This window comes from Heloderma suspectum, chromosome 4, assembly GCF_057233095.1.
Source record: "Heloderma suspectum isolate Gila_16-S chromosome 4, 16-S_ref, whole genome shotgun sequence".
Taxonomy (NCBI): domain Eukaryota; kingdom Metazoa; phylum Chordata; class Lepidosauria; order Squamata; family Helodermatidae; genus Heloderma; species Heloderma suspectum.
In genome coordinates, this window is record NC_139461.1 from 145,550,060 (window position 1) to 145,574,257 (window position 24,198).

Sequence of the window (24,198 nt, forward strand, 5' to 3'; positions counted from 1 at the left end):
TTAACCCTTCAAGTTCAGGTTAAGTGACTCATGGCCCTAGTCCCTCCAACATAAACTCCACTGAACGCATTGGGACTTACTTCGGAGTAAACAAACCCAGGATCCTACTGTCAACCAGTGGGGTTAGATCCAACCCCAGGACCCCTTCTGCGCCCTGAAGGACAAACTTGATGTGCAAACAAACAGCAGGCGAAAGCTTTTCACTGCATGGTGCTAAAGCACGATCCCCGGCTAACAGCTGCACATCAAGCCCACTAGAATCCCTCTCCCACACACAGCAAACCCCACGCGTAAGCACGAGCCACAGAGCCCCCCCCCCCTCGCTTTCTCCCGCTGTGGCCAGCAGCAGCAGCCCTGGACGGGTGGCCGGCGCAGCAGGATGACGAAGGCAGCGCCAGGCGCGCAGGCACGAAGCGGGCATGGGCAGCAGGTGGGGAAGGGGTCAGGCTGCCGAGGGGCTGGCTGGGGACGGCGGAGTTGCAGGGCGTGGGGGCTGCTCGGGTGGAAGGCAGAGGAGCCGCAGAGCTCCTCAGGCTGTCGCTCGCGCGCCGCGTTTGTCTGGCCGGCTCTGCGTGGTAGGCGGGGGCAGCCGCCAGCCGCCCGCACTCCCTTCCTCTGCTCCCTCGTCATGCCCCGCAGCAGCAGCAGCAGCAGACTGACCCAGCTGGGGGCCGGCTCCAGTAAAGGTGCAGGAGCAAAGCCCCAGTGCGACCCCAGAGCACTACACCGCCGCTGCCATCTTCTCCGAAGGAAACTGACCGTGTAGACCCTGTACTTGTTCACCAGTGAAGGGGAAGGGTGAGACAACACTGAGCACAGAATTAAAAACTGGTAAGTGGCAAGGAAATGCTCCCACAGAGCTGTGATCCATCACTGGTTTGCTCGGAAAGGGCAAATCTACGACACACTAGACACACTGTCTCATGATAAGGTGGCATTAAGATATCTGATCTCTTTCTATATGTCAAAGAACCTTAAGTATAATCGTATAATGTTTTGTCCATCTGTGGGGGGAGAGAGAGAGAGAGAGTGAGAGAGCCCCACCAATGTTTAAGCAACCCAGTTCAACAAGCAACAAGAGGATTCAAATCTAATTAAGTGGAACTAATTGCCCCCCTCCTATGTGTAGATTTCTTTGTTCCATTGGCCTTTACATGCAGAGGCCCTTTGCAAACATTACGTTCATCACATGGACATCCAGCAGCCTGGGACAGGTACACATGGAGGGTGGGGTGAGTGGGTGTAATCCTGCTTCCCCACCATGCTTGAGCGCTATCATACAATTAGAGCTCATCTAAGTCTCTGGCTGGGATAGCTACAGATCAGTGTCCATCTATGATGTGTCCTACAGCATAGGGATGTTAAGAATCCAGCCCCCCGGAGTCCGTGGCGGAATGGACCACCCACCTCCTCTACCCCGCGAAGTTGCCCCAGAACGGATCCTACCTGCCACCGGCCGGGTCCAAACCATCAGCTGCCTTCCGCTGCCAGTCTGCAGAAGAAAATGGCATCCAGCATAGCGGACGCCATTTATGCCCCTTCTCTTTGCTGTGATAGGCTACGTAAATCTTTACATAGCCTATCACAGCAAAGAGCAGGGATGCAAACGGCAGCGGACGGAAATGGACCTGGCCAGCAGCTCCGTGGACTTGCTGTGGAGCGGAGCCGGCAGGGGAGGATTCCGGGGGGAGGGACGGACCCCCTCGCCCCCCCCATGGACCCCCCCAACTGGAATGGGGTAAGTGATCCGCCCATCCGACAAGTTAGAAGCAGCTGCTTTTCTCACCAGGATTTCTGGAAAGTTTGCACATGCATTTAAAAATTTCTCTTGCTGTGCCTTCATTTCTGTTTTCTTCACCAATTTAAATAATTTACTTAAAAGTACATATGCCCATTTCCCCTGGACTTTCTAACCATGCCCTGAATCTTTTAAGCTTTAAAATACAATGTACCACAGACTATCAGGTCATTCTAGAATAATTTGAGCGTGGTCAGAATCAGACTACTCTCTATGCTTTAAGTCCGGCCGGGTTTCCCTCCTGTTGTAAAAAGAAGCTGGTGGCAGCTCTATTCATGTCCCAAAGTTCTAGGTAATGTCTCTTTATTGTTTCGAGAGTACTCAGGCAGTATTTCCACGTTTTATTTTGGCGGGATGGGGTAGCCCATCTGCGTTAGGGTCTGAATCTGAAGGGAAAAGAGAAGTAACTCCTCAAGATTGCTCACCTTTCCAGGGTGAAGGGGTGTTGCGACGCTCCCCACTCCCCAGTCACACATTTCTCAGGAAACCTAGTTTTCCATACTATAATTGTCATGCAGTATGAAGATGGGAATGTCTCCCACCCCTTTCTTCCAGCTTCACTCATGAGGACCACAGAAGATGCTCAGTATCCTCAGGCCACCTTCACTGCCCATAGACTCTTCCTTTATGATAATATAGTCGGCGGGGGAAGTGGGGGGATGTGAGCAGCACAAATTCCTGATAAACACAATGGCTCCTAGGAAGGAGCCCTTTTCCTGCTCCTCATTAATATTCTGATTCTGTGGGATACAGACAAGTCTTGATTCTTCCACTTGTGCCCTGCAGTTATTCAAGTCTCAGAGGAAGAGTGTACCATATACATAAATTGCCATCTCAAGCCCCAAACTCATCAAAAGAAGACACAGATGCTTTCTGTGCAGCCAATTAAAATGGCTATTTTTGGAAAGGGGCAACAATTAAAGTAACGATTTAATACCTCAGCCTGAGTGGCTTCCATTAAAGTCCCTTTGCCCCACCTCCTGGTTTGGACTATTCCTTGAAGTCCTCTTTATTTACTACACGATTCCTGGTCTGTGCTGAACTGAATAGTTCCCTCCAACCAGGACTATTTTCTCCTTCTACTTTGTATACATGGAATATGCGTGGGATCCTGTTTCAGAATTTGGGTTCTTGAAAAATGATTCCTTTTTCTACCTAGCATTGCCACTAAACTGCTAACCTATGCTGTAGGATAAATTTATGGTGGATACTAGTTGTCCCTTCTCTGTCACTGGGCCTAAAATGCACTTTGTGGCTTGACTTAAAAAGGAGCTGCTTTGAGAGTCAAGTGTTCAAGTGCCTGTTTGTATATTGTCAAAGAAGACTTACTACCAGAGCACCATGGCAAACTGAGTCACGTGTAATCTGTGTGTGTGAAAAGGGGAGTACTGCAAGAGGTGAATTCACATGTGCTGACACACCGACCTGGTTTGCATGGCATGAGAGCCCCCTAGGGCTTGGTTTACCCACGGGGGCTGCTGCATCACGCCAGTTGCCCACGGGTGCCATGTTTGTATGACACCCACGGGCGCCCGTCTTGCCACGGCTCGTTGTGTCATGCAAATCCAGGCAGATGATGGGGTTGCTTGAAGGTTAGGCAACCCTCAAATAATCCATGGCTTTTTTTAGGGAATGACGCGATGGGCCCCGCAGGTGAATGAAGCATGACATCAGTGCGTGCTGGTGTCATGCAAACCAGCCCTTTTCTTTGCATGCAGAAGATTAAATCCCCCAGCGATCTCCAGTGGGGAAGGGCCATCTGCCTGGGATCTTGGAGGGCCACCAGCACATTCTGGGCTAGGTGGACCTACAGTCTGGCCCAGTAGGAGGCAGCTTCATGTGTTCAATGTGGTGAGAAGAGAGTAATCTTTTCAGGAAGGAACTGTAGCCCATCTGGTTTGTGAGCAGGACTTCCTAGGTTCAGTCCCTGGCACCTCCCAGGAAAAGGACCCTAGCTAACAGGGCTGGGAAAGACTTCTGCCTGCCTGCCTGCCTGCCTGAGAGCCTGGAGAGCTGCTGCTAGTCAGGGTAGGCAGACCAATGGCATGAGACAGTATGAGACCTGTATATGTTTTGTTCATCACGAGAGCTCTGCTAGGCCAAACCAACGTTCTGCTGTTTTCAAGAGCAGCCTGAGAAGTTCACAAGCAGATGGTGGCTTTCTCCCATTTTTTTGTCCCCACGATCTGTAACACAGAGCCCAGAGGTATACTGCCTCTGAACATGAAGTTTCCATTTAACCATGCTAGTTAGTAGCTGATGGTAAACCTGTCCTCCCTGAATTTCTTCAGTCATTTCCTGCACTGCTCCTGTCTGCTACCAGCCTAGAGATTTTTCTGGTCAAAACTGTGCTATGGGGTCCTTTTAAGGCGGGATATAAATGTAATAATAATAATAATAATAATAATAATAATAATAATAATAAAAATTAATAATGACCCAGGCAGTTTTGCCAGCTGTGGCATATCTGATTTGCATATGTGTTTGTTCATGCAAATTGGAAACACATAATTAAAAATAAGAGGGGGGATGGGGGTTTAATCCTGAGGCAGGTTAACTACAGTGTGAGGTTTAAACATTTTTTTAAGGTAGCAGTCATTCCAGCAGCACATGAACTTTGTGGTTATGTTTCTGCCACTCTGCTTCCTCTTGGGGCAGTATATAGCAGCTGAAATCTTACCAGGCAAGTAGGCTTACTAGCTGGCTGTAGGTCTTCATGGCTTCAGAAGAGGAGCGTTAGCAAAGTTAAGAGTCAGGCAAGAGTCAGGTTGAGGTTGGTAAGGATGCTATGGAATAAGAATAGCTTTGCAGTAAAGCGATATAAAGAAGGCCATCTAAGTTGTCCTCCGCTCTCCAGCCGTTAAGACCTCTTTTGTAGCTACCTACCTCTCAGTAAGAAATCACAGTGGCAGCTTCCCTGGTGTCAGTCAAAAGCCACTGGGTGGTCATTTAAATGCCAACAAGGTGGAGCTATCGCTTTACATAATAAGGAACTGAACTCTGTCCACAATGAGGCATGATCTGATTGAAGAGAATGGCATCCTGGTAGGCCCATTAAAAAACAGGGGTGGGCAGGCGGGGAGTTGCCCGAGAGTCTTTACGATTAAACTGCAGTGGGGAGACTTTCCCTCCTGGTGGACTCCTCTTTTGTGTAAGGCCCCCGCCCCCCCCCCCCGCCAAATCACAACAGGGCTGCCACCAGTCAAGCTAAACCTCACTTGACACACCCTGGGTTGGGATTGGGGACGGGTGTGTGTGTGTCCCAAACCCTTCTGACAAGGATCCAGTGCTACAAATATTAAACAGTAAGAAGCTTTAGATTTACTCCCCCAAAGCCCAGAGGATGCCAAATCTTACAGAATATTGTGAACTATCCTTAGGGGACAAGGGGCAGCTTAATAACTATGCAATCTAGTATAATTTCAAGATAAATGCTTTTTTAAAGCGAAATAAGCCTATTGTCAACAAATATACGGACAAATGCAGCTCATTTGAAAATATTAATTTATTTAAATATATACATGATTACAGCTGCCCATTGACAAGAATTTAAGGAGACATTTTCGAAAATCCATATTTGTTTGTTTTTAATATGCCATTCATAGAATCATAGAATAGTAGGGTTGGAAGGGGCCGATAAGGCCATCGAGTCCAACCCCCTGCTCAGTGCAGGAATCCAAGTCAGAGCATCCCTGAGAGATGGCTGTCCAGCCTCATCTTGAATGCCTCCAGCATGGGAGAGCCCACCACCTCCCTAGCGAATTGGTTCCATTGTCGTATTGCTCTAACAGTCAAGACGTTTTTCCTGATGTTCAGCCAGAATCTGGCTTCCTGTCACTTGAGCCCATTATTCTGTGTCCTGCACTCCGGGATGATCAAGAAGAGATCCTGGCCTTCCTCTCTGTGACAACCTTTCAAGTACTTGAAGAGCGCTGTCCTATCACCCCTCAGTCTTCTCTTCTCAAGGCTCAACATGCCCAGTTCTTTCAGTCTCTCTTCATAGGGCTTTGTTTCCAGTCCCCTGATCATCTTTGTTGCCCTCCTCTGAACCCTCTCCAGTTTGTCTGCATCCTTCTTAAAATGTGGTGCCCAGAACTGGACACAGTACTCCAGATGAGGCCTACCCAGTGCTGAGTAGATGCAGCCCAAAAGAGCATTTGCCTTTTTTTGCAGCCACATCACACTGTTGGCTCATATTCAGCTTGTGATCGACAACAATTCCAAGATCCTTCTCACTTGTAGTGTTGTTGAGCCACGTATCGCCCATCTTGTAACTGTGCATTTGGTTTCTTTTTCCTAGGTGCAGAACTTGGCATTGATCACTAGGGATGTACGAAAGTCACTTACCTTTCGCGGATTATGTTGATGGTGGGGGGGGAGGCGTTCCGTCCCTCCCCCCGAAACCCTCGCCGGGGGGGGGAGGCGCTCCGTTCCTCCCCCCCAGAATACTCCACGGCTGGCTGTGCTCCGCGGCAGCTCTGCGGAGCAGCTGGCCAGGCCCAGCCAGGCCAGAGCCGTCCTCAACCAGATTTCTGGCCGCGGAGGGCTCTGGGTAAACAGAAAACAAAAAAACTGCGTACGCAAAAATAATTTGCGTTCCTTATTTTTGCCCTCTTAATCTACGTAAATATTTACGTAGACTATGACGGCGAAAATAAAGGGGAACGCAAATAGCGTAGCGGGCGCTATTTGTGTCCCTTTTTGATTCCCCGTTTTAGCCTACATAAATATTTACGTAGGCTAAAATGGGGAATCAAAAAGGGACGCAAATAGCGCCCGCTACGCTATTTGCATTCCCCTTTATTTTCGCCGTCATAGTCTACGTAAATATTTACGTAGATTAAGAGGGCAAAAATAAGGAACGCAAATGGCGGCGTCTGTAGCCGCCGCCATTTGCGTACGCGGTTTTTTTGTTTTTTGTTTAAACCCAACTGACCATGATAGGCTACGTAAAGATTTACGTAGCCTATCAAGTCTTTGTTTTTTTTTTTTTACACAAGCCTGGAAATGGCGGCGGCGGTGCCGAAGCTGCCGCCGGAGCCGCCACCGCCCGGAAGATCCGCCACGGGTAAGTCTCATCCCAGGGGGGACCCGCGGGGGTGGCGGGGGGGTGGCAGGCCGTTCCTCCACAGAGTTTTGGGGGGGCCGAATGCACTGGCATTCGGCCTCACCGAGATCCGTGGCGGAATTCTCTGACATCCCTATTGATCACTATTAAATTTCATTCTGATGTTTTCTGCCGAGCGCTCCAGTCTATCAAGATCACTTTGAATTTTGTTTCTGTCTTCCAAGGTATTAGCTATTCCACCCAATTTTGTGTCATCTGCAGATTTGATCGGCATTCCCTGCACCTCCTCCTCCAAGTCATTAATAAAAATGTTGAAGAGCACTGGGCCCAGGATTGAGCCCTGCGGTACCCCACTCATCACCTCTCCCCAGTTTGAGAAGGTCCCATTGATAAGCACTCTTTGAGTCCGATCCTGTAGCCAACTGTGGATCCACCAGATTGTTGTTTCCTCTAGCCCACTTTGAGCTCGTTTGCTCATTGGGATATCATGGGGCACTTTGTCGAAAGCTTTGCTGAAGTCGAGGGATATGATGTCAACAGCATTCCCACAGTCCACATTCTGGATGGTTTAAATCAGCTTAGGGCCACCCTAGCAGAATGCAACTATTGTTAGCTGCCTTTTTAATTTTTATTTGGCAGAAAGGTGGCATATAAAATGAATGAATGAATGAATGAATGAATGGAACACAACATGGTTCTGACCTAGCCTTCCTTCTGTTTCAAGCGGACGTAATCAGGTAGGTTATTTTAAATTATACAAAAATACAGTGGGCTGGATCCAGTCATGCTTAGAGTAGACATACTGAAATAAATGAGACAATGTAGACATGAATAACTTAAGTCCCACTGATTTCAGCAGATCTGTTCTCTGCACGACTAGCTCTGGATCCAACTCTATGTATTGCAATACATATGATATTACTTCAGTGTATTTTAAAACATTTATTATCCCTAGTTTATGGCATTAGTATCAAAGCAGGATACCTAAAATGCGGATACCTAAATTCGAAATGTATTCGTATGGGTTCAGACCAAATGACCGTGTTTTCCTGAGAGACCAGAATTCAAAATATGGCTACGTGACTGGCTATATGAGCTGGAGCTTGGCTATTCTGGGAGAAGTTATTCGAAGCCACCATGGAGCCTCTCAGAGGCTCAGTCTGCCTTCTGCGGGCGCCAAGGAGACGTGTGCAAGCAAGGGCCTCGGAGGCACAACACAGCTAGTCTGATGGCTCCAGCTGATTGGAATGGAGGTCTGGACTTTGCATATAATGACAAATGGATACATCTGCTCACCGGGGCTGGGGGGGACCTCTTCCAGCTTGAGGGCTGAATTTAATTCCAGAGAAGCCCTGGGGGGGGCACATTGAATGGTGGGTGGGGCCAAAAGCAAGGGGCGAGGCCAAAGGCAAAGGGGTGGGGCCAAAAAGCACAAAAGATCCGCCCATCTAGCACCTCTTTTGGTTTTTCCTGCCAGTCCCTCGGCCCCAGGAGCCACTTCAACCTTTTGGAGTGGGGGGAAATTGCACAAAGCTGGGAAACCCCCACACGATCAGTGGTTGGGGGGCAGGGCTGGGGAGGAGACGTAGCCATCTGGGGAACACCAGAGGGCTGGACTGGGGCCCCAGGAGGGCTGGGCTTGGCCCCTGGGTCTGTGGGCCCTTGCCACCATTATACATGAAGCAAAAGAAGGGTCCTGCCATGACAGAGGCTCCTGGCTGGGGAGGGCCTGATCAGCAAGACTCCAGCTCTCCAAAGTTCTCCAAATTCCATCTTGAGGCTCGTTCCAAATCAGGTTCATATCAAATTACGAGCATCGTTCTTGTTCTTTTCTTCTTGCATGAAAATCTGTGCATATTTGTGTACATGTATATTTGTGCACATGTATATTTGTGCATATTTATATTTGTGCATATTTATTTGCATAAAATCTGTGCATATTTGTGTACCTATTTTCCAGAACGTATGCATCAATTGTGCACATCTTTGTAATGTACACATTCTTCTCCCATTGAATGCACATTTGTGCACATTTCTTAACTGTGTGCATGCTGCTGAACGCAAGTTTTGCGGTCTGTGAATCACATGGCAATCTTGGAAATGTACAGACATCAACTGCAGATTGTGTCCAAATCCGTATTCAGTCTGGAAGGTGTTGTTGTTGTTTATTCGGTCAGTCGCTTCCGACTCTTCGTGACTTCATGGACCAGCCCACGCCAGAGCTTCCTGTCGGCTGTTGCCACCCCCAGCTCCAACTGGGTAAATCCTGAGAAAATAATGAACTGAAACTAATTTCTCACCCATCCCCACTCCTGGTAAAGGGAGAATTCTGCGCTGGGCCCCTCCTCACTATTGCTTGCTCCCTTCCCTTAACCATCCTCCTCTCATGCTCTGGGTGGGTACCACACTTCCGGGTTCTGTACAGCACTGATGAAGAAAGAAATATTAAACGATGGTGGCAATGGTAGCTATGGCACAGTCATGTTTCTGGAAGGAGAATGGAGGCTAGAGGATTCAGAGGGGCTGGTTTGGTTTCTGTCTTGCTCCAGTCCAGGTGTGGGAGGCAGGAGATGTTCATGCCCTACTCAGACGTTTCTGACTGAAGAGACACACAAGGAAGCAGAATCAGTAAAACAGGAGATGAATTGTCTGAGGTCTCATGGCAGATCAACAGCTAAAATGAGAACAGAGTCCTCATTACGTGGGACTCAGTGCAGCATTTTGTTCACACAAACCATCACAGCTGCAGCCGCTGGACTTTCCAGGGCTAGGATGTAAATTACACAAGAAACTGTGAGAAGTGGTGCGTCTGTGCTACTGGGATTGGAGCTGAACTGGCTATTCACTGAGCAACCTTTATCGGGTGACTTTCGTGGATTAGCTTTGTGCAAATCCAGATGGAAGCTTTCCTTTAATTTGCTTGGCTTACAGCACTCACGGCTGCCCTGAAGATTTTCCTTACAGCCCTCAAGACAGTGGTTCTGCTGTCCACATTCTGCCAGGCTCTGGTCCCCTGGTTTCTTCTCTTTGTTGCTCCCTCACACAAGTCCCCTGCTGGTCTTTCTGACAATAAAAAAGCAGCTAGGCTGGGCAGCGGAAAGCCCATGGAACTCACTTTTTGGCACTGTATTTGACTTACTGCTACTGGCAGAAAGATTTGTGATTTTGATTTCATAATATGCTGATCATTGTATGGGTGGATGCAGCAGGAAGGCTTGAACATCAAAAATAGGGCTGCTTCCAGACAAGGCTTTTACCATGAAATTGCCCTGTGTGTTGCGGAATGTTGCCCTTCTGCCGGGCTCTTCCAGAGAACAGAGATCAACTTTTGTTTGAGCGGATGTTTATTACCAGAACACCAAGGTGTGGTGCAATCCAGAGTTGCCAATGTGGCCCCTCGGGACTAGACTCAGAACAATAGGCGACTTTGGCATTTATACAAGCAAGTAAACAAGGCACATGATATAAGCTTTGGTCAGTATTTGGTGCAGTGCTGAGTCAAGGGGCCACAACCTTCCTTCAAAGGAAGTTTTTCTGGTTTCCAGAGACAAGGGCCCTGCCAGGCATTTTGACTCATGTGCAGTAAGTTAATCAGCCACCATCCCCTAGCACTCATTCAATCACTACGTCCTTTTGCCTATGTGACTCTCAGCACCCCAGCAACACATTCCCATGCTAACAATGCAAGTGGTATTTTTCCACTTCATGTGCCATTCGCATAATTTTATGGAGGGGTCCAAATGATATCCTCTTCTATTTGTGGCCATTCCACATTTCCCTACCACTTTGTCCATGCTTTTTCTTACTGCAGACAATCTGTTAAAGAGAGAAAGATGGAATAACTGCACAATGTTTTTTTAATTGGTAGTGCTAAGAGCCCTCCATCTGGAAGTGCCCTAGACAGTAAGTTGGGGCAGGATACACAGTGGTGCAGCCAGGCAATATGAAGGCACAATCCTATGTTGAGATGGAAAGCAGTCCTACAACTCCCAGCATCCCTCTAGCTAGATGCTGGGAGTTGTAGGACCTTTTTCTGTCTAAACATGCATAGGATTGTGCCCTAAGACTCTCAACCTAAAGGACTTATGGGGCAGGGGAGCTTTAGGGAGCTATTCATGTTACTTCAGTGGTGAAACACACAATTAACATTTCTCATCTCACCCTCTCCCAACTGCCATTCCATGCTTTACAGCTGTTTTTATATTCCTGATACATTAGCACAAGCAAGCAAGCAAGCAAGCAAACAAAAAGTTTGCCAACCCTGATTAATAATAATAATAATAATAATAATAATAATAATAATCTGAGCATTTTAAACTCACTTAAATCAAAGCACCATCATGACAACAGGAATAAAATGGAGTTTGCATCTGCTGCTCTGCTGCTAAACAATTTACTTGGGAATAAGCACCATTTTGTTGTAGATAAGGGTAATGTATTTTTTAAAGTAAAAATAATAAAATGAGTGTCTGTCGCCATGTAGATGCTCAGCTGCCCCCCTAATTCTAAAATGTTTTTTTTTTAAAGTTAAGAAAAAAGAATGCTGTGGGCGCCAGTGCCTACACTGGGCCTGTTTTCCATTTCCAGTCCACCTGCCACTCAGTCTCTCTGGGTAGCCATGTGGGTGCACCCTAGACTTCCACCCCAAGGTCCAGCCCCAGCCCCAACTGCACCACTGAAGTTATAGGGTAAATTATGAGGGCAGCTGCTCATTTCCCTGCTCTGTAGTGTTCCTCCATTTGCCCCCTGTCTTGTGTAAAGGCCAGAACTAATATTATGCAGAAAAGGCTACTTCTAAAAATGAAAAGCAGCTGCAGGAGGCAGACATTTTGATCAGAGAAATGAGGGAGGTGAGAGAGTTTAGCCCTTACCTGGCAAACTTTTTGACCGATCAAAATCACCCACACCAAACTGTGTTTTGATCATCAGGAGAAAGCTCACATCTTTCCCCCTCTGTACAGTAAAGCAGCTTGTTGGGGGATATTTTGTAAGGAAAAATGGTAAGATGGAGGAAAGAATATTCAGCCTATTCTGTACCATTCCTCTACCCCTGATGGTAGCTTCCCACAGTGGCTTTTTATTAACACACACCTGTTGTTGACAGGCTGTTACACGACTCTCCTGTGTAGTGTGTAGTTTGGTCCTGGCAGAATCGGTACTCTCTAAATGTAAATCTTGAGAAGGGGTGGATGAATTTTACTGTCCTTACAAAGCGGCTGTCAAATTTGGCTTTTCTTCTAAATGTTACAAAGCTCTTCAAAGGAATGATTCCAATAGCCTGTCACTTCAGAAAGCATCATGATGGCCAAGTTACAGAAAGAGAAGGGTGAGAAAGGTGCTGGGAGGCAGTCCCATGGCACATCTGGAACGTTCTGAGGGAAACATCATCTTTGCCAAAACCTGAAGCAGAGATGCATTTCAAGGGGACCTCATCTATGTCTCTGCAAGCAGACTAAGTTTGTGGCGTTCACTGGCTATTTTTCTGTGAAGGATCAGAACATAATGCAACATGCATGGCTGCCTGGTGTCATCTGCACCGCATCACAGGGTGTGTTTCCACGCTATCGGCTTCACCTGGCTTGCAACTTTATTGCGATGTTTCCCCAATCGCATCTTCTCCTTTTCCAGTTTCCACAGCGCTTAAAGTCCTGGCTTATCATCGCTGTGGCCTGGGGCTCTGTGCAGTTTCCACAGAGCTCTGATCAAAATACTTTCTTGATGGCTGGGGGGAGTCTGAGCGTAGACTGGGCTGGGTCTGATGACCTAATCAGTGTCCCCGCCTCCTCCTCTTGCTGATTCCCCCCTCCCTTGCCCCCTTCTGCTCTGCTCCAGTTTCCCGCTCTGGCCAGTCTCTTCCCTACCTTCCGAGCCCATTTGTTTTTTCCTTTAAGCAAAGCTGTGTGTGCAGCATCTCCCCTTTTTAACCCCACCATAACAGGACGTAAAGCGCAATTTCACTTTAATGGAGCAAAAAGCAAAGTTGTGTGTGCAGCATCCCCATCCCTACTGCCCCCCCCCAGCGACCGCTTCACGGAGACACTATCTTCATTAGACTCGGCTTGCTCCCCTCCCCCAGTGCTGTTGTTGCTCTTCCCCCTTATTCTGGCTTCCCAACGACCCTGCAAGGTGGGATAGGAGAAAAGGTAGTGGCTGGCTGGCTTCCGAATTGAAGGCACTTTTAATACCCATTGAAATCCTAACTGTCAAGCCTTTCTCCTGCGTGGCTGAGAAGGGAGTCTCTCCCATCCACCCTGGGAGGAAAAAAGCCCATCACTCTGGTGAGCAAAAGGGAGAAGAAGCCGTAGTGAAGTCAATGGGAGGGGGAGGTTCCAAGTACATGCATTGAAGGGGATGGGAGACCTTAAGACTGCTACTCTAAGTAGACTTACAATGCGCTCCTGTGCATGCCTACTCAGAAGCAAGCCACACAGATTTCACTGGCACTTACTCCCAGGAAAGGAAAGCCTTACAGCCAGTGAGTTTACTCAGAAGTAACACCCCCTAGCACATGCCCACACAAAGCCGGACAAAGCGCTAAAGGGGCACTAAATACACAGGGAGGAATTGGAAAGGGAGCCAGTGGATGATATACTAGTTGTGCATCTCTTCATCTCTGCCTCCCTTGTCCCCTTCTGCTCCGCTCCATTTTCCCACTCTGGCCAGTCTCCTCCCTGCCTTCCAAGCCCTTTTGTTCCCCCCCCCCTTTAAAGTGAGTTTTAAAGTGCACTTTTGAAGGACTGAAAAAGCTGCATGCAGCATCTCCTCCCCTTTTAAGCTCTTTCTTCCCCTAAAGTGGGGATGAGACTTAACGACTCTCCATCTCTCCATGAAGCCATCTTTGCAGCTCTCCTGATTTCCCTGCCACCACCTTGACTGGGAACTTCATAGGGATACCCAGGGTGGGCGGACACTGCACTGGTATGCCAGGGGTGCTTCTGTGTGCATCTCTTCATCTCTGCCTGACTGCTCCCTCCAGTATCATGAGGTCATGGGCAGGTGAGCGACACACCCACAAAGGCCGGGCTACACGCCCCATGGGCAGAATTATGATCCCGAACCCAGTGCAGTTGTGGAAACAGGTCCGTAATGGAGCCACCATAACCAGGAAAAGTCGGACTATAAGCAGTCTCAGAAGAAGCAGTTTTTCAGCAATGAAATGCGGGGCTGGTGCTGAATGGCCACGACATCATGGAGACACAGAGACCTCACCACACAGCCAGGTTGGAGTAAATCGCTGGTGGAAACACAGCCACAGTCATTCAAGAGATGGCAACTTTCCTGCAAGAGAAATTGTTCCCCTGTCCTTCGAGCTGACTGTTGTGTCTATTCATGAGTACATTTACACATAAGTAGGTGTGCTGATAGGCCATTTTAAGAGGCAAAATCACTTTGGCTCCCCCTCCCCCCCCGTGCGCCCCGTCCCTCTGTTCCTGTATGAAGGATAGTGCAGGAGCAACGAAGGCAAATCGAAAGAACATGGGAACAAACACACGGAGTCCTGGTTGGCAAGTGATGCATTTTGGATGTGCAAAGAACTGGTGATGGGAGATCTCTGGTCTAGGCATTCATTCAAGAGGCCCTCCCATTGTCTTGAAGAGGTAATGGCCTGGCCGGACCCTTATTTCAGTGTCTGCAGAATAAGCTGACGTGCCCATCAAGAGATCTACAAACCATTCCGTTCAATACAGATGGGACTGCAGGCTGAAAAAGTAGTTGGCATGTGAGATATATTCAGAGCATCTGGCTTGCAAATATAATTCATGGTAAATGCCAACATTCAGAGGAAAGCTCTCAAAGCTGTGGAAATGTGGATGATGATGGGGAAAGATCAGGGCTACAGACTGGAAAGAGAAAAGGGGCCTCTCAGCAACAGAGTTTCATCTTATGTTTCAAGTAGCTCATTGAAGCCAGGCAGCAGCCAAAGCATCTGAGGCAGAGCTGCACCTTGTCCAGAGTTCCCCCTGACAAATGTGCACGGGCTGTCTCAAAGCACCTGGCTATTTCAGTGCAAAGCACATTGCGTCTGACCCTGGTGGATGTGAGGTGTGGGTGTGGGCAATGCTCAACAAGCCACGGTAGAAACTGGTGGCACTCCTGAAAACACATGTAGGATGAGGCAGTAAGGAATAATTTAAGAACCACGTACCTTGTCAGTATGCACGATATACATATACATTACATATATATATATTCTCTCTCTCTCTTGCTTTCTCTCTCTCTCTCTGTCTTTCTTTCTCTCTCACATGAGCATACACGGCATTTCCCCATCCCCTGAACATCTGGGTTGCCCTGAAGAAAACAAGGCAGCTGGCAGTGCTGTTTGGAAATCTGTCCCTTGTCATCTGTCCATTACAAAAGACATGGGGCTGCCACTAAAAATAGCATCCCATGTCAAGTGCCCTCCCTTCCTTATGCAGCACACACTAGTAACACTTACACAGTCCTGACATCATTGTTCATTTGGTGCATTTTCCTGCTTCTTCTGAGACAGGCTTATCACACCTGCTCCATCTGGATAACTAATTGCTCGCACCTGAGGCAGGTGTACCTGTGGTTCACCTGGCTGTGGATGATCCCCAATTGGGTGCAGATTTATAAATCTTATCTAATTGTTCTGAGAGTTAAGAAATATAACAGTTCTTGGGTGGTGGTTCCTGAAGCATTGCACAAGCCTGACAACACAAAATTGGTACCGAAGAATATATATTTATTGCTCAAACAATCTAAGAGAATAACATACTTTATCATAATTAAGCAGATCAGAAACGTCCCTAAATATATGAAGGTTATAGTCACTCAAATAGCCAGTGTGGTGTAGTGGTGAGAGTGTTGGACTGGGAGTCAGGAGATCCAGGTTCTAGTCTCCACTTGGCCATGGAAGCTCACTGGGAGACTTTGGGCCAGTCACAGACTCACACCCCAACCTACCTCACAGGGTTGTTGTTGTGAGGATAAAATGGAGAGGAGGAGGATTATGTACACCGCCTTAAGGAAGTGCGCCGCTTCCTTCATGAGGAAAAAGGCGGGATATAAATGTAATAAATAAATAAAAGTCTAAAAGAACAATGGCAAGCATATTCTTAATAAAAGCAAAATTCAAGTCCCTCTCAAAGTAACAGTTAATATCATATTTACTGAAGGTCAAAATCTTACTGTTTATAACATTCTACCCAACATTAGTTTTAGTTCCTTATCTTAAACATACAGCTGTGCAACTTGACTAAACCAGGAGCCCCAACTCAGACATAGCTCCTGCCCATAACCATAATTCCCTAATGCAGCCAGGCTTACAGCTAGCTTCAGAAGCACCCTTACGGAGGTCCATCCCCTCATGAGATCAAGAGCTTTTCACTTCCAAGATCTAGCCAACCCACCTGCAGCAAGCACCCTTGCCCCAGCTCAAGAACACATTTTTGCACTTAAAGCTAGCTCATAGCATATGGAACTAATCCTGCCTGTAAAATACAATAAATTCTTGTCAGCCTTGCATGTTACAGTGCATATTTTACCACACAGTTCCTCAACATTGGCTGCCGCTGGAGGATGTATGGAAAAACACAAGGTGATGACATCAAAACATGGGGAAAGTGCTACTTCACCTTATGAAGCAGACTGGGAAAATTCAACATAGGTATTTTGTTTTCAGGGGGCAGCCCCGTGTCTTTCATAGCATCAAGCTCTACCTTGAAGGTTCAATAAATCAGTCCAATATGCTCCAAGATATTGCATTGTAATCCCAGTCCTATTCAGGCATTCAAAAAGTGCCTTATAATAACGTGAGGAGGGTGGGAGAGCACAGGCAGCTCTGCCCCTCCTGCCACCCCTGTTGTTGTCAACCACCTTGTGTTGAGGGCTGGCCAACTTCTGAAGTGAAAAGCCTCTTCTATCCAGGGAGGCTCTTCATGGAGACCTTGGAAAATCAGAGCTAGCATGCTTGTGCCCTCCCTCTTCATGTGTTGTCATAAGACACTTTTAAAACACTTGAATAGGGCTCCTGTCTGGGTACAATATATACGAAGTAGTACTGAGATGCATGCTGATGCATTCATTTACACTCCTTTCTTGCACATTATCCTGTTTCAAAGGCAAGCTGTTGCCTCCTCCATATAGGTGTTCCATGTGCTGTATCTGATCACAGCCTATATCAGGGTTGTTTTGTGAAACATTTCCATGTAGAAAAGAAGTATACATGTGCATCACACACAGTGCACACAGTGCAAAAGACATGCATGCTCAGACATCATGAACTAGATGTGGAGTGTATGACACTGCATGGAGTTGCCAGGATTTTCCCTACTTAGACTTCTGCTTCTGAGTAGGAAATGTGTAGTCCTATGCCTCAGAAAAGAGAGAGAGAGAGATTGAGAGCAAGCATGGGGTAATCTTTTCCTTTGTTCACTTGAGGTTGGAACCACCTGATTTTGAGTGAATTGAAATGTTGGTTGACAAACTGTAAAGTCAATTAATGCTACTGCTTGCACTCACAATCATATATACCATCAAACATATTTTATTTGTTTTCTGCCTTCATATATTGTCTTTCAGTTACTATCACCAGCATGGTTAGAATCAGTGTAGGCTGGTGGCTCATGTTTCGGAGCGGCAGCCATTCCATTCTTGGTTTTAGTTAGAACCAGCCAAGACTCTCAAGGTGCTACCCAAGGTGCTTCACCCTATCCCCAAAATATGTTCAGCCTTTAGAGTTTTGGCTGGTTCTAACTGAAACCCAAGATGGAATTGCTGCACCTCCAGAATTGAAGCCGCTGGCCTCCACTGGTCTGAATGATAAAACAACATAATTATAAAGGCAACAATCAATGGAAAAAGCATAATAAAAGCAGTGTTAAATAATCAGATATTACATTTCATCAGATGTTAAAAGCTTGAGACGATAAAAGGGCACTCATTTGATGCCGAACAGATATTAGTATAGGCATCAGGCAAGACTCCCCAAGGAGAGAATTCCATGTGGGCCAGCGTAATTGTGAAGACCCTCTCTCCCCTTGTCTCCTGTCCCACCTCAAACAGTGGGAGTACCTGGAAAAGGGTCTCAAAATATTATCTCAGTACACAGGCAGGTTGATACAGGAGTAGATGTTCTTTCAGGTTTCACACCACCATGCACAGTTTTAAAGGTAAGCACCAGCACTTTGAATTTTGCTCATAAACATGGAGATCTTCACTCACAGGCAAGGTACATTCCCAAAGGCCAGTCCAAGTTAGTAACCTAACAGCTGTATTTTGGACCAACTGCAGCTTCCAGGCAATTTTCAAAGGCAGTCCCACAAATAATGCATCATGGTAGTGTACTCTGGAGGTTACTAGAGCATGGAGAACTGTGGCCAGGATTGGTCACGACAGGTACATCAGCTTTAGCTGGTGAAAAGTGTTCCATGCCACAGATGCCACTTGAATCCCCAGTGAAAAAAGCTGTATCCATTAGAACCTCAAGATTACAAGCCTGGTCTTTTAGCGGGACTGCAACTCCATCCAGAATGGGTTGACCATCACTATGCAGGCAGATGAACCAGTTACCAAAGGTAGCCCATCTCGGCGGGATTGAACTTCAAGTTATTGGCTCTTATCCAGTCCATTATTGATCCCAGACCCCAGTTCAGCACTTCTACCACCTCAGTTGAATCAGATGTAAAAGACAGAGTTGGGGCTCATCAGCATATTGATGACACTTCACTTTAAATTCCCAGATGACCTCACTCAGCAGTTTCATGTACATGAAAGGGAGCATGGGGGGGGGGGCCAGATGTAACGGTGTGGGACAACACAGCAACATAAGTGCCATGGTGCTGAGCATTCCCCCAGCACCACTTCTGGAATCGGCACTCTGCATAGGAACAGAACTACTGATATACCATGTCCCAGATTCCCAACCCAAAGAGCCTATCCATTGGCATCAAAAGCTGCTAAGAGGCACAGGAGAATTAACAGGGTTACATTTCCTCCATCATTCTCCCAGCAAAGGTCATCTATCAGGATGACCAAGACAGTTTCTGTGCCAAAATCAGGCCCCAAAACAGGCTCATGGGTGCATGAGTTAACTTGTTCATAACTGACCTGCAGTTGGGGTGACCAGTGAAGTGGCCAAGTTACTTCTTCACACAGTGCATAATTAAACTATGGAATTTGCTTCCATATCTGTAGTGATGGCCACAAACATGGATGGCTTTAAAAGGCGATTAGACAAATTATTGTCTAATGATTAGACAAATCATGGAGGACAGGGGAAGTGCCAGATGACTGGAGGAGGGTTAATGTTGTCCCTATCTTCAAAAATGGTAAAAAGGAGGAACCTGGGAACTACAGACCAGTCAGTCTGACATCAGTCACTGGGAAAATTCTGGAGCAGATAATAAAGCAATCCATCTGGAAGCACCTTGAAAACAATGCCGTGATTACTCGAAGCCAACATGGATTTGTCAAAAACAAGTCCTGCCAGACGAATCTCATCTCATTTTTTGATCAAGTAACCTCCCTTGTGGACCGTGGGAATGCTGTAGACATCATATACCTCGACTTCAGCAAAGCTTTTGACAAAGTGCCCCATGATATCCTGATGAGCAAACTAGCTCAAAGTGGGCTAGATGAAACAACGATCCGGTGTATCCACAGTTGGCTACAGAATTGGACTCAAAGAGTGCTTATCAATGGGATCTCCTCAAACTGGGGAGAGGTAACGAGTGTGGTACCGCAGGGCCCAGTCCTGGGCCCAATGCTCTTCAACATTTTTATTAATGACTTGGAGGAGGAGGTGCAGGGAATGCTGATCAGATTTGCAGATGACACAAAATTGGGTGGGATAGCTAATACTTTGGAAGAGAGAAACAAAACTCAAAGTGATCTGGATAGACTGGAGCGCTGGGCAGAAAATAACAGAATGACCTTTAATAGGGATAAATGCCAAGTTCTGCACCTAGGAAAAAGAAACCAAATGCACAGTTACATACATGGCTCAACAAGCAAGAAGGATCTTGGAATTGTTGTCGATCACAAGCTGAATATGAGCCAACAGTGTGATGTCGCTGCAAAAAAGTCAAATGCTATTTTGGGCATTTTTGGAATATATTTGGATATTCCAAATCCCGGGAAGTTCTAGTTCCTCTCTACTCAGCACTGGTTAGGCCTCATCTGGAATACTGTGTCCAGTTCTGGGTACCACACTTTAAGAAGGATGCAGACAAACTGGAGAGGGTCCAGAGGAGGGCAACAAAGATGATCAGGGGACTGGAAATGCCCTATGAAGAGAGACTGAAAGAACTGGGCATGTTGAGCCTTGAGAAGACTGAGGGGAGATATGATAGCGCTCTTCAAGTACTTGAAAGGTTGACACAGAGAGGAAGGCCAGGATCTCTTCTCGATCATCCCAGAGTGCAGGACACGGAATAATGGGCTCAAGTGACAGGAAGCCAGATTCCGACTGAACATCAGGAAAAACTTCCTGACTGTTAGAGCAATACGACAATGGAACCAATTCCCTAGGGAGGTGGTGGGCTCTCCAACATGGAGGTGTTCAAGGCGAGGCTGGACAGCCATCTGTTGGGGATGCTCTGACTTGGATTCCTGCATTGGGCAGGGGGTTGGACTCGATGGCCTTGTAGGCCCCTTCCAACCCCACTATTCTATGATTCTATGAAATTAATGGAGGATAAGGCTATCAGTGGCTACTAATAATGATGGCTATGTAGTACACCCAGTATCAGCATTGGTGTGCCTCTGAATACAAGTTGCTGGGGAACATGGGCGGGAGGCTGCTGTTGCGCTCATGTCCTGCTTGTGGGCTTCTCATAGGCAGCTTGTTGGCCACTGTGTGAACAGAATGCTGGACTAGATAGGTGTCTGGCTGGTCCAGCATGGCTCTTCTAATGTTTTTATTTTCAGGATTCAATATCTAGAATATTGAGATAAATATTTTCTGATCAGCAGAGACTTACAGCAGGCTGGGATACACATGATGTTTGGTGCATTACTCAGTCATATTTCAGCTTCTTAAGATAAATTGTGAATTTATCTTAAAAATCATGAAATCTGATTTTTCAAAACAATACCTTTTGGGTTTTTTTTCTTCTTATTCTGGTTTATCATTTATTCGTGTTGGTTCTGAGCTTTTAAGGCTGCCATGCATGCATCTCACCAGTCATGATGGTTACAGCCCATATACAAAGATGAAAGCAGTGATTCTCATGTTTTAAAAGAAATCTGCCACTAACCATCTGTCCAAGACACTCTGACCCCAAGGCCAACAGGGGCCGGGATGGTTCACCACAGCCTGGCAAGCCAAGGAGATGTGACTCCAGCAGGGGAACAGAACATGCAGTGCTGCTGCACCAGTTGCTAAGGCAACCAGCCCCAGGCAGCAACATGATCAGGGCCGTGGCCAAGAGGAGTGCAGCGGTCTGGTTGCCAGGGGAACAAGGACACAGCCACTCCAGGAGGAGGTCCCAGATATCCAACCTGCCACACTTTTATTTTAAGGGGTGAGGTGACTGGCCAAGGGTGATGAGCCCGTGTCCCTCCCCCTGAGGAATGCCCATGGCACTCACAGGACTTGCCACCTTCTCCTCAGAGTCCAGGGTGGGAAGTGGAGGAGCCTCAACCCTCACTGTCCCATGGCAGACAGCCAGCTGGGCGGAACTGACCACTGGGCCAAAGAGGCAGAAAGGGATGGAATGTCCTTCCCTTACGAACTGTCGGAGGGGTCAGGAGAAAAAGTGGGGCCATAGCCCACTGGGGCATCCTTCATCCTTTGACAACTGGGAGGGGACAGCTGTGCCAAGCAGATAAAGTGGGGGGGGGAGAGAGAGAGAGAGAGTTTTGCCAACATCCATTATTGACAGTTGCCTCCCAGGAAGTGTTTGTGATCCTCCCCCCACCCCATTAAATGCAGGGGCTTTGCTCTGCACCTTGGACAAGGCAGAGGTCCCCATCAGAAGGGCAGATGCGGCCCTTTCCCACACCAGTATACTTGGTGGCCTCCCCTTGACTCTTCCCCATGGGATGAGGCTTGAATTCCCAGCCACACATGCCTTGTAACAGCCAGGCGCAGGAGCAGTTTCACAGCCTGCTCCTGCCCAGGCCTGAGAGGGCTGATGGGCTACGCTCATACAGTTACATATGGGGGAATTTGCGAGACAGTCACACAACATGTAAATTCAGTCTTTGATACCATCGAATGCAGGTCTTGGTTAGGACACTGTGATGCTAATGTGAGGTAGAACTCTCCAAGCTCAAAATGGAGTCAACCAGTGGAAGCTGGTGGCTCCAATGTCAGTGGGGCGGTGAATTTGCTCCGGGGTTCAGTCAGAACCAGTCAGAACTCTAAAGGTCCTATCCAAGGTGTGAAACTCCCTGGAGAGCGCCTTTAGAGTTCTGACTGAAACCCAGAGCGGGTTCACCGCTCCACTGACATCAGAGCCCCCAGCCCCTACCAGAGCCAACGTTTTCCAAACCAGGCTACTTTGTGTACACAGAGTCAGGATGGCAGCAGCACAGCCCTCCACCCAGCGTCCCCCGGCCGCTTCCAGTCCAGATAACTCAAGCCAAAAATGCTCAGCTTTTGCTGTCTCTTTCTGTCACAAATTCAAAACTGCTCCAGCTTATTTGTCTGCTCCTCCTTCCAGCTGAGCAGTATCACCCCATTCCCCTCTAGTTAGAGATCCCAAAACATCAAAGGAAACTTCCATAGTCATTAGTTCACATTGATGAGATGTCATCTGATCAACCCCATCAGCAAGGAATTGGCATCACCAAGGACGGTCCCCTGACAGCCACACGGATGTGGAAGAACGAAGTGCCAGAGAGGGCACAGGAGTTTCCCTGCTGGGCAGTGATCCTGCACCACCCTTCCTGCCCTCATCATCAGCCCCTTTCTCCCCACATACAAAAACACTTAAGATGACTGCAGCACAATGTAAAGCTGGAACAAGTGCCTTTCCCATGGGGGAAAAAGAGGTTATCCTTTGTGGCTGTGAGGCTGCAGAAGGCACAGATGAGGAGGAGGATGCAGTCAAGATCATCAGTGATAAGATGCTGGCTCCTGCACTTATGGCCTCCAGAGATGGAAGTGCTATACTGTGAAGCCATGGAAACGGCAAAGCTGGTACTAAACAGTAACTGGGCCACTTCTTCTTCACACGTCGCAGCTGCTGAGGAAGGGAGGCCTCTTTTGCGTGGTGTGGCTCTAGCATAGGAGGCTAGAGAGAGCGCTGGTGGCCAGCCTGCACGAACTGTTAGGCTGTGTGCAGACAACAGCATTCCAGATTCATAGGGTGCAATCCTATGCATGCTTAGGCAGAAAATGGCCCTATAACGCCCAGCATGGCTGGCTGGAGAATGCTGGGAGTTGTAGGACTTTTTTCTGCCTAAACATGCATAGGACTGCACCTTTAGAGGCAGTTTGTAGAGGTCACAGAGGAAGCTGCCTTTTTATTTAAGAACATAAGAAGAGCCCTGCTGGATCAGACCAAGGGTCCATCCAGTCCAGCATTCTGTTCACACAGTGGCCAGCCAGCTGCCCAGAGGAAACTCACAAGCAGGGCATGAGTGCAACAGCACCCTCCTGCCGATATTCCCCAACAACTGGTGTCATAGGCTCACTACCTCTGGTACTGGAGGTAGCACATAGCCATCAAGACTAGTAGCCATTGAAAGCCTTCTCCTCCAGGAATTTGTCCAACCCCCTTTTAAAGCCATCCAAATTGGTGGCCATCACTGCATCCTGTGGTAGAGAATTCCATAGTTTGACTATGTGCTGTGTGAAGAAGTCCTTCCTTTTATCTGTCCTGACTCTCCCACCAATCAGCTTCATGGGATGACCCCAGGTTCTAGTCTTTTGAGAGAGGGAGAAAAATGGCTCCCTATCCATATTCTCCACACCAGGCATAATTTTGTACACCTTGATCATGTCTCCCCTTACCTTTCTTTTTTCCAAGCTAAACAAGCCCAGCTGTTGTAACCTTCTTTCATAGGGGAGTTGCTCCAGCATCTTGATAATTTTAGTTGCCCTTTTCTGCACTTTTTTCAGCTCTACTATATTTTTTTTTAGGTGCGGTGACCAGAACTGTACACAGTATTTCAGGTGTAGTCGCACCATAGATTTGTATAAGGGCAGTATGATATCGGCGGTTTTATTCTCAATTCCTTTTCTAATTATGCTTAGCATGGAGTTTGCCCTTTTTACAGCAGCCACACACTTAGCTGACATTTTCACTGACCTGTCCACCACAACCCCAAGGTCTCTTTCCTGGTCGGTCACTGGTAGCTCAGATCCCATCAGGCTATCCTTGAAGTTAGGATTCTTTGCCCCAATGTGCATCACTTT

General features: G+C 47.5%; 1 long non-coding RNA gene across 1 annotated transcript in view; it reads left to right on the plus strand.

The window, feature by feature from the left end:
- The first annotated feature begins 377 nt into the window (after positions 1 to 377).
- The window catches only part of LOC146347513 (uncharacterized), a 39,612-nt gene continuing 15,791 nt past the window's right edge, over positions 378 to 24,198 (plus strand). The window contains exon 1 of the long non-coding RNA XR_014790317.1: positions 378 to 831. This is a non-coding gene — a long non-coding RNA (uncharacterized LOC146347513). The remainder of the gene's footprint in view (positions 832 to 24,198) is intronic.